Source organism: Vombatus ursinus, unplaced genomic scaffold (genome assembly GCF_900497805.2).
Source record: "Vombatus ursinus unplaced genomic scaffold, bare-nosed wombat genome assembly UNPS02009205.1, whole genome shotgun sequence".
Lineage (NCBI taxonomy): Eukaryota > Metazoa > Chordata > Mammalia > Diprotodontia > Vombatidae > Vombatus > Vombatus ursinus.
The window spans coordinates 32,045,156-32,056,961 of NW_020948983.1; the positions used below are offsets into that span (position 1 = coordinate 32,045,156).

The following is an 11,806-nucleotide window of genomic DNA, read 5'->3' on the forward strand; positions in this document are numbered from 1 at the left end:
ATTACCTAATTTCTGTCCTCCCATTCCTATTTTTAATTTCTTGCATTTGGGGGTTATGCCTACTTTTTAGCACCCTTCAGGGACAAGTGTAAGAGGAAGAGTTCTCCCCAGTTCTTAGGGCTAATACCTTATAGAGCACCTAGTGTGAAAGGACATACGTTCTCAATGAACCCAAAGTTGTTAAAGTCACAAGGCTGACAATAAAGGGCCATAGATAAAATAGCAGCAGTCTAGGCTATGACTCACTGTAATTCTTTTAGACATAAAATAAAAGAATCAAGACCAGAAACAAAGCATTTTTAGGCTGTACTAACACAGCAATAAAACTGTTAGTTGATACTTATTTCAAACAACAGCATATCATAGTATTTATAAAAGAAAAAAACAACATAAAATTTGTCATTATGTTTGTTAGAGATCTCCCCAAACCTACTTGTCTGACTGATTGTTTTGTTGTTTTTTTTTTCACTTTTGGACTAGTTGTTTTTCAGTAGTTTCATGTCTGACTCTTGGTGACCCCACTTGAGGTTTTCTTGGAAAAAATACCAGAGGGGTTTGCCATTTCCTTCTCTAGCTCATTTTACAGATGATGAAACTGAGGCAAATTTGTCTAGGGTCACATAACCAGTAAGTGTCTGAGGCTGGATCTTGACTCTATCTTAACTCCAGGCCCCATCCTCTATCCACTGTGCTAAGTAAATCCTCAAAGCCTATAGTACCCTGTATTCCTATGTGGTCTCCCATCCAAATACTAATCTGTCCCAACCCTGCTTAGCTTCCAAAATCAGACAAGATTGGTATGTTCAGAGTGGTATGGCCATAGACCATTCAACAACATTGTCTCACTCTACCTCCAATTCACTTTTTGTTTGCAATACCATTTTCCTAGTCATACATGCTCAGGATTGTTCATCTCTTATGTTGTTTGACCCATTGGGTAGTGTGAAGCCTAAGGCCCCTTATCAAAATAAGTTTTAAATGTATATTAAAAAATAAGATTGCAAAAGAAGTCAAAGTTTAGTGAAAATGAAGATACAATTTTGTCTTTCAGTCATGTTCACTAACCCCTTGAAATATATTCTCAGACTCCGATTTAAGAAACTCAAGTCTAAATTTTAGGATTAACTTGTACCCATCTCTCTCCTTCAACTCCCACATACATTGCATCATCAAACCCTATTTATTCTTTCTTCATACCTAATGTATTGTTGTGCCCTTTTTATTCTTACCATTGCAAGTTAGTGGAATATATAGGAAAGTTGGAATGAAATCAAACAACTTGAATTGAAATCCCTTGGTTGGCACTTACTAGTTAGGTGACCTTGGTCAAGTCTCTTAACTTTTCTGGGTCTCTGTAAAATTCAAGACTTGGTCTAGCTGCTATCTGAGGTTTCTTGCAGATCTAAATATATGAAGTTAGTTCAGGACATTATCACTTTATATCTGGAATACTGAAATGGCCTCAAATGTAGTCTTCTTCATTAATTTATTCAGTAAACATTTATTAAACCCCTACAATGCATAGAGCACTATGCTAGATTTTATATATATATATGTAAATATATGTATAGACCTACAATATCTAATATACATACATACAAACAATAATACATACATGATATATAACATATTTACATATATAGTGTATGTATACACACATACATGTATATAAACTCCCATTTATATAGCATTTTAAGGCTTCCAAAATATTTCTTCATAACAACCTTACATGATAGGTAATGTAACATTATTAACCTCCTTTTTAGATAAAGAAACTGAGGTTTCAGAGAGATGAATTGATTTGCTCCTAGTTTCACAACTAGTAAATATCAAAGCAAGGTTTTAAATCTAAGTCCCTTGATTACAAGTACAGCTCCCTTTTCACTATCCTGCACCCTCACTCTTTTCCATCTCCAATTTATCATAGTGAAATGATAGTTAGTCTGGCTTCCATATTAATATTCCTGAAATACTATTTTCAACTTGTTGTTCTCCTCCTCAGGTACCTATGAAGACTACCTTGTTGTCAAGTGAATGAAGTCTGAATTCTAATGGTTAGCCTCCATGGAGAAAATTCTGTCCCCACGTTATGCTCTTCCTGTCCTAGTAATCTAGTTAAACAGACAGAGAACACAGAATTATGGAATCACAGAAAATCAGAGCTAAGGATCATCTTTGTCTCTGTTCTTTCAAACTTAGAGCCTGGTTAGTCCATCTCTTTAATTTTATAAATGAAACTAAGCTCAGAAAGATTATGTATATAATAAAAGATTACCAGGTATTTAATGGATATATACATATATATGTATATAAATGATTATACACATATATTCATATATATGTATACATCCACATAGGCTTATATGCGTATATACATATCAAAGTGTATATGTACACATATTATATATCTATATCTACATATAAAACACATATAACAAATCTATAGATATAAAATAAAACTTGAATTTGGCCTTGAAGGGTGTTTAGTATCCTAGAAAACCAGGGAAAGATTTCCAGGAATAGAATGAGCCAAGGGATAGCAGCAGGAATATTTATTTACAACAAATAAAGATCATCTGGAACAAAGACTTCATGTAGGAGAATGGTGTAAGAGAAATTTGGAGAAGTTAGTAGGGGCCAAATAGGAGATGGCCTTGGATTCCAGACTTAGGAGCTCATTCTCATTACTCACCAACATAAGTTCTACATTTCAGTTGGGTCTTCCTCTTTGCTATTCTCAAAACTTTCCATAATTATTTCAACTTGTAATTCAGGATCTCTAAGGTCCCTTTCTTTCAGTCCTAACTTCTATGATTCTATGGTTCAATGACTGATATGTAGGGAGAGTCAGTATTTCAAGCAAGTGGAATTCATTTTTTTTTCATTTTCTAGAATGCTGCCCCCTGATTCTTTATCTAACTGAATCCTATCCAATCTTCTATATAATTTTAAATTCTGCCTTTTCATGCGACCTTCCCAAATTCTATATTACAGCTTTCCTCTCTGAAGTCTTATCACACTTATGTTCTAATTTAGTCCTTAATTGCATTTAATTTAGCCACATTGTTTGCTAAATATTTCATTTATATAAGTTACATGTCATTAGATATATTAGATACATTAAAAGTACCTTAGTTATAAGAACTTTCAGTAGTTCTCTGTTCCTCAGAGAATAGCATGGTTCTGAGATAACTTTGTAGACATTCAAATAATGTGTGGTTGATTGGTATAAAATAAATAAGACCTTCAAGTGCTTTGTTTCCTCTAGGGGATAATTTCCTCCACCAAAGCAAATATTACCACAAAATGGGTAAGGAAAGGGAATACACTAATTCATCTTACTTTCATATCCATCTTATTTCCATATACGTTTCTTGGAGTCTTTTGATTGCCCAGATTCAGAACCATTGCTAAATAAAATTTGGTTACTAAACCTTCAAACTACACTAAGACTTTTAGGACATACTGCATAAGACAAGGCACAAAGGGAGTGGTATGAGAGATAAAACAAAGTATTCTATTATCACTAAGATTTTGGTGGGGGGGATGGGATCAAGAGAGGTTATAAGGAGAAGTAACACCTAATCTGAATCTTAGAGGAAAATAAGGAATATGAAAGGAAGAGATGAAGAAAGAGTTCATTCTTGGCATTGTGGATGGATTATGTGAATTCAAGGAGGTAAGAAATTTCATACTGAGTTCATGAAACGATTAGTAGTCCAGTTTGACAAGAATCCAGGACACTTGCTCATCTGTTACAAGTGAGAGGCCATTATATTGGTTACGTGGCTTCTGGTCATTCCACTTTTGAATCCATCCTCCACCCAGTTGCCAAATCAATCTTCCTAAAGTGCAGGTATAACCACATTATTCCCCTGTTCCAAAATCTTCAGTGACTCCCTAATGCCTCTTTGCTAAAAGACACCCTCCTCAGCTTGGGATTTAATACCCTGCACAGTCTTGCTCCACCTTAGCTCTCCTGACATTCTACATTAATCCCCCCTTCATATATTCTGTATTCTGATCCCACTGGCTTACTTGTTGATCCCAAATCTTGGCATCCCTGGCCTTCAGGCCTTTGTACAAGCTTCCTCTCATGCTTATGAAACAATATTCTTTATTAATCCCTCAACCAAAATGCACGCACCAACTGGTCAGGTTCCAAGAACCAAGTTGATTACATCTCTCTGTCAGGGTTACAGGGTTTCTCCAAAGGTGTAGGGTGATTCTTTTAGTATTCTATGGGTTTGAGCCCTCGCTCTGGTGTTTCCCCCACTCTTTTAACTTCTAGTGTTTAGTGCCTTAGTTCTCTTTAAACAACATAAGCATTAATTAGCTTTTACAAAGTGATATTTAATGCAAAGATATAGCAAGAATACAATTATATAAATTTCTCCCTGGTACCTGAACCATACTCCCCTTATACAACCTTGGTTTCTGGGGAGTATTTAACAATTTAAAGCTGTATTAGCTTAAACTCAAATTTAACAACATAAATCTGTTTCTATAGCATTGTGCTACTAAGTTCACTTCACAAAATAGCAGAGGGACTGAGTGAGTCCTTGACTCAATTACCTCTGGGCTAGACCCAAAAAAGTCATTCTTGGGAGCCTTGTTTCTTAGCTAGCTGTCTGAAAAATACAACATGGTTTGGCTCTTAGATCTCTGGTGGCTAACCATTCTAACCTTTTGAAGCTTACCTGGTGATAATTGTCTTTAATACTCATTTGTCTAAAAACAGGAAAAATACAGACAATAGAGCCAAAAGCAATAGCAGACTTTTTCCATATTACAGAAGTCCAGGTGAAGAATGATAATGGCCCAAAGCCTCCATCATCATTAGAGGTTTATGGAATTCTCTGCCTCTCAACTCTGTTGTAGCCAAGCAGGAAGTATACCACCATCCTCCCAGTCACTCAGGCTCAAAACCTAGGTGTTGCCCTCAACTCCTCACTCTTTCACCCTCCCCCTAAAATCCAATCAATTTTCAATCTCTCTTACTTCCTTTAGGGCTCAGCTCAGGTGGTACCTCCTGTGACAAACCTCTCTAAATGACCCTGGCTGTTACCATCTCTTCCTCCTCAACTTTTCTTGTGTCCACTTATGTGTATGTCCCTAAGTAGAATGAAAACTTCTTGTGGTGAAGAACCTTTTTTTTTTCCATTTTTTTTTGTCATTGTATTTCCAGGGCCAAGCACAATCAATGCCTTGAATGTAATAGATACTTGATAAGTTCTTATTGAATTGAACTGGATGGATTGAATTTTATTATAAAAAAAGATACAAGGCTGCACCCAGGGATTCCCTGGGGTGCGCGCGCCTCTGCCCAGGCTCCAGCTTGGGCTGCAGCTAGTCTCGAGGTTCTGCTTGCGAGTTGCGGGTCTAAACTAGAGCACGTGGGCAGACAGCCAGGCCCCGGAAGGCTCCGCACTGGGCCGACCTTGACCTTCCAGGGGTCTCTCCCCCCCATCCCCCCCCCGGAGCTGCATTCCAAAAGCCGGGTCTTTCGAGCAAGCATCCGTTGCTTAGCACTGGGCTTAACATCTAGTAGGCTCTTAATGCCTGGTTCTTAACTGATCAGTCGATGAAAAGTAGATGCATAGCCAGACCCCCCATTGCGGAGCTGCTGCCCAGCTTGCACCTTAGTTACTGTCCGTTGTCTTTGCAGGTCCCAGACTCCAGCTCGACATGCCCGCGGGCGTGTCGTGGCCTTCATACTTGAAAATGGTTGCAGTCAAAATGGGGGCCACGCTGGCGCGGGCAGAAGTGGTGCACAGGTACTACCGACCCGATCTGACTATACCTAAAGTGCCCCCAAAACGTGGTGAACAGACACAGCTTCTGGGGCTGAAATCCAGAGAAGAGCAAGATCAGATTTCTCAGCAGCAGTGATCTACACGGTCAGCTTTTGACACGGAGACTTTTACTCCATTTTTATACATATGGACAGTCAGCTTGCTTGTCCAGATACACTCAGGGTTCTCCACGAACATTAACAAATTCAGCTGTATTTGTGGTTTGACCTGTGTGACCTGAGAATTATTTGAATGAACTCTCCCCAGCCTTTGGAATGTAGTTTGGAAGCTATTTACTTTGGTTCTAGATATAATGTAAATTACATGTGGAACATTTTGGAATTAAAACTTCTATGTTGACTTCTCAGTAAAAAAAAAAAAAAAGATACAAGAATAAGTGGGCCCTAAGAATCTCCATCAGCAATTAGATTTTTGATATATTTCCCTTCTCATCCCTTTCCTTGTCCTATGTGATTACCATGAGCACTTGGACTTGACCCTTTAGTGAACCAAAGTATACCTTAAGAAAGCAGAAATAATAGATAAGCAGCTTACTTCTAGGGACTAGTCTGCCTAAATTCCTGCTATGCTCAGAGATTCATATTAGTTAACATAAGCATTGTCAATCTGTTCTGTTTCACTCTGTTAATGAGGTCATGACACAAAGCGGCAGTCACGTTAAGTCCTCCAGGAGTCCCTGGCCCAGAATTGACAAACCCCATTAGCAAGAGAAAAAGAGTGATGCTTTCTCTATGGTTCAGGAAGCAACACCTCCCCCGGCCGCAGCCTAGTTGTTCCATCCACCTGTCAAGACAAGAAACAATATAGAATGGGTAATGATTCCATACTTACAGCGAAACTCAGCTGTTCTCAAATTCTATTGGTCACACCTACATGGTGCAGTGGATAGGGCATTGGGCTTGGAGGCAAGATGATCTGAGTATGAATCCTACCTCCAACAATTATTGGGTGTTACCCTAGGCAAGTTACTTAATCACTCTCCACATCAGTTTCTTTCTCTCTCAAAATGAGAAATAAGAGAACCTACCTCACAAGATTTTTATGAGGTTCAAATAAGATAGCATAAGCAAGGAATTTTGCATACCATAAAGTGTTATATAATGCCTAGCTATTATTTTATTCCAAGGAAGCATATCCCTAGTGGAAGATAGTTACAAATTTGCCCATTTCCTGGGAAAGCATCTTTTTTTAAAAAATATCATTAAATCAGCAAATGATGTCTGAGTATATTTCCACTCAATTTGGATTATCTATTCCTATGGTCAACATGTCCTATCTCAGGCTTAGCCTCTCATGCGTGAAATGCATTGTCTTCTCCTTTAAGGAGTTTGCTGCCTCAATGACCTTTATATTCTACAAAAAGCTTTTTTAATCCACCACACGCCTGCTTTCCTAAGTGGTTTCTCATCTGACTGGCATTATTGAATGGACTTTTTGTGTCGACGGGCACCATTAAGACATTGTTTTCTGAATTGAATCAAAACTTTGCTCTTTTATTTCTCTTTTATGCATTTTTTTTCAGTTTAGAATAAAGATATGTGCATTTGCTTGATTTCTTAGGGATGGTCACATAGCATCAATCAAACATAACTACAGTACCTTAAAAGCAAAATTTCGCTCATTTCACTCATTCTCAAGTCTTAGACTGGAGCAATAGGTTGCATAGGAAAACAAAATCCAAACCCAAAGTAAAATTCACTAGATTCCCTCAGATGACTCTGAGAACCATAAATTGAATGTTGAAATGTTAGGCTTTTATTTGGTAATGCCTGGTGTTTTTGCTGAGACCTCCTGGCCCATGTTCCACATTTGACATAAAAGGGATTTTTTTTTTTTTTGTTATTCTACATAGGAGAAGATACCAATAAAGTGTAAAGTGTTGCTGGTAAAAATGTTCCAGGCTTGTCATTTATGGTCACTTCATGAAAGTGGCCCAACATAGCTAGTCCCTCGATGTAAAAGTGACCATTGGCACTTCAAGGCTATGCCAGTGAAATGCAAGCTCTGGCTGTTCTTGCAAATAGGGAAAGGCTTGAAGTCTAGGCATGGTGACAAACTATCATCTGAAAACCAGCTCAATCTGGATGATATAGGCTCACCAAAAGAAGGATGGTTGTTCCCCAGATATATTCATGTTTATTTATATCTATATTCACATCTACATCTATATATCTACATATCAACTATAACAAAATATATCTACATATCAACTACCTGTATATCTATAGCATCTATATAAAATCCATATCTATATCCATATCATATCTGTCTATGTATCTTATTCTATATTGATATCATCAATATCTAAATCTTTATCTGTATTATCTATATCACTTACAACAATATCCAAATCTGTACATATAGTTGTACATTTAACTATGTTATGTACATTTAACATAGTTATTTAACTATGTAATCTATGTTTTATATGTATATGTGCGTGGATATATGCACATGTATGGATATATGTGCATGTATGGACATATGTGCATGAATGTATGTGTTAATATAAAATTACACTACATAAATATGCATGTGTTTGGCCGAAGGAACCATAAAAACTCATGAAACTTCATAAGACATGAAGATGTGACTTATGATAATGGAGAAAGTCCCCATACTGATAAAACGCCATGAAAACTGAAGAATTGTAATTATTACTTCTTCAATTCCCATCACCCAGATCCTCCAAAACATAGTAAGTCTTGTAAGGTTATTATTTTTTGGGGGGTTGGTGGTGATTGGATATAGGGACCTGAGATATCATTGGTTAGGGAATCTTTCAGTGAGGAGACTACCTCTACCAAAAGAGATCAGCAACTTTTTAGCCACTTATAGTCTCAGATTGATGATGCCTTGGCTATCTGGGCTACTTAGGGACAGCTGGTGGCATAGTTCATAGAATACTGGTCCTGCAGTCAGGAATATATCAATTCAAATCCAGCCTTAGACACTTCTTAACTGGGTGACCCTAGATAAGACATTTAACCTCTGCCTACCTCAATTTCCTCAACTGTAAAATGGTAATGATAATAGCATCTACCTCTCAGTGTTGTTGTGAAGGTCAAATGAATTAATATTTTTAAAACACTCAGCATGGTGAACCCAGCACTTACTAGATGCTTAATAAATAAATATTCCTTCCCTTCCTTCGCCTGGGTCACTGAGAGATTAGGAGATTGCCCAGAATCACATTAACTAACTCTGTCTCTGTCTGTCTTTCTGTCTCTGTCGCCTTCTCTCTCTCTCTCTCTCTCTCTCTCTCTCTCTCTCTCTCTCTCTCTCTCTCTCTCTCCACACACATATGTTTGTCTGTCTGTCTATCTATCCATCCATCCATCCATCCATGCATTCATCTATCTATCAATCTATCTATCTATCTAGTAGGACTTGAATCTGAGTCTTGCTGACTGAGGCTGCATTTCTATCCACTATGTGATACTGCTTCTTACCATGAAAGGAGTGGGTCCTTAACAAAAGTTTATTGACTTTAATTACATTATTGTCTATGGTGTATGAGAATAGTGAGTAATCATCTCTCCCAGAACTATAAATAGCATATAAGTTTTTGAAATAATTTCTAATTCATCACAAATGGTCTATCATACTGGTCAAATGAAGCATCCTTTACGCTATACTTCTATGGAGTCAGTGGGCCTGAATTTGACTTCCAGATATTCCAGTTACCAATTACCTGACCTTGGAGAAGTCTCTTCCTCTCTCTGAGAGTCAAGTTCCTCATTCATAAAATGGGAGGAATGTACTAGATGAGGGGTGTCAAACATGCAGCCCACTGGCTTCAAACAGTCCATTACATGACTGAGTATGGCTCAACCCAGATTAAAATGCAGCCTCTATCTGATCTGAATGTGTTGATGTATTAATAAAAAAGAAACATGTAAACGTGCGGTTTTCTAAATCAATATGTGTTCCACAGGACCTCTTATTATGGTTTTATGGCCCCTATTTCTATCTGAGTGCGACATCACTGTACTAAGTGAAATCCAACATCCCTTCTAGTTCTAAGATCTATGATCTCCCCCATTTTTTTCCTCCCAAGCATCTTTAGAGTAACATGAGATGGGTACTGAAGTAGACTTAGTTTTCTCTCTCATTTATTGCCACCATCTCACATGATTTTTGCTCCTTATCAGTGGTCCTTGACTAAGGACTAACTCCTTATTTTATTAGCAGAGAAGGGTGAGAGAGAGAAAAAAACACATTGCAACAATAATAATGATAATGACACCATGATAATGCAGGCAAAATGATCAAAATGACTACATTATCAAAAGATTATCTCTTTTAACAACGAATTGTGACTAATTAGACTTTGAATAAAAAAATCAAACGAGAATGCATGAAGGCTCAATTTTCCATACAGCTGACAGTCTGACCTTTTTAGGAGTGGGAGCGAAAATTATTTTTAATTAACATGACTAATCATTTCCCGTCATTTTCAGATAATTGGCTTTGTAGACACAGAGGTGCAGCAGTGGGGCTGCTCCCCATCCTGTGGCAAGAGCTTTTCTGGCAAGGTGGTTAGCTGCACAGAGACTTATGGGCATTTCAGCCAAGACTGGGGTTTCCCTGTCTCAAAATCTCTGAAAGAATTTTATGGGCCCTTTTGCACTTATTTGGTGTTCCCTCTTCACATGGCTTAAGGGAATCATTTATTACTGTATTCATTCACTTTAGTCTCTCAGGCAGCTTCTCCATTTATCACCATGAAATCATAGCACTTCGGTACCAAAGGAAGATTCAAAAGAAAGAAAGTGAAAGAATGCCCCCTTCTATGGTATTCCCCAGTTATATAGAGCATGGAGGAGCTGAGGCCAGGTGGAGATACTATCCTACTTCATTTCTTTGCTTCTACTTGGGGGAGGTGAATTCTAACTATAAGGTACATTCTCTCTCCTTCATCCCCTATAAACAAATTTTCTATCTTGGTTCTTATCTACTTTAACACCTGTGTAGCCCTGTCTTTCTTTAAGGAGAAACTCAATGTCCATCTATTATTTATATACAGGAAGAAAGGTGCTTGGAGCTAAGGAAGAAGCCAGGCAGTCCCTAACCCAGGATCAGATGGCCAACCAATTGGAAATAAAATGTATATGCAGTTCTTTCCATATATCACAGAATCATAAAACTTGACAAAATAAAAAATCACCTCCTTCCCCTGAATTTGATTAAGTTCAGAGGTCATCTAATCTAACCCATACATGACAAAGAATCTTCTTTACAACACCACTAATAAGTGGTAACGCACTCTCTGCTTGAAGTCCATTGCTATGGAAGAGCTGAGTCCCCTTTTTATTACTCCATTCTACTTTGAGATAACCCTAATTGAGTATTTCCTTACATGAATGCCAAATTGTTTTCTATACAACTTTCACTGATTATCTAGTTTGCCATTGGTGTGGAGAATTCCTAGTGTCCTAATCTAGACAATGAGGCATTTTTCATCCATTTAGTTTTTCTTGTACCGATTATTAGCCTGATCTCCTTTGAATGGAACTCCTTGAAGTCCTGTAAAGTGCTGGGACTTGATGAAATCAACATGATATTATTCACTGTAGAAAGTACACATTCATCTCTATTAAATTTCATCTTGTTAGATATATCTCACTTTTCTGGGCAGGAGTTGTTTGTTTTTTGTTTCTTGGTTTTTTTTTAGATCCCAACTCTATCATGTAGCACATTAGTTTTCATTCCCACTATTGTGTCTTTTGCAAATTTGACAAGGATGCTATTTGAAGAGGATACTATTCACCTGACATCCACAGGGCACATACTTTGAAAACATTTCTCCAGTATTGATGGTGAATTTTATTTATACTGATTCACCCCTACTCTCTTATTCCAGTCCTCCCCCCATCACCAAAAACACACATTTATGAGACAATTGATTAAGGTTGGACCCTGTGGCAGAGAAGAAATTGATTCTCTTTTCTAATGTTTCATTGTGACATAGAAAAGGACATGCCTTT

General features: G+C 37.6%; 2 pseudogenes; one reads left to right on the forward strand and one right to left on the reverse strand.

Moving 5' to 3' along the window:
* Positions 1–707: 707 nt before the first annotated feature.
* Positions 708–825, reverse strand: LOC114035843 (annotated as a pseudogene).
* A 4,863-nt stretch (positions 826–5,688) lies between these two features.
* On the forward strand, positions 5,689–5,892 carry LOC114035422 (annotated as a pseudogene).
* Positions 5,893–11,806: the final 5,914 nt, after the last annotated feature.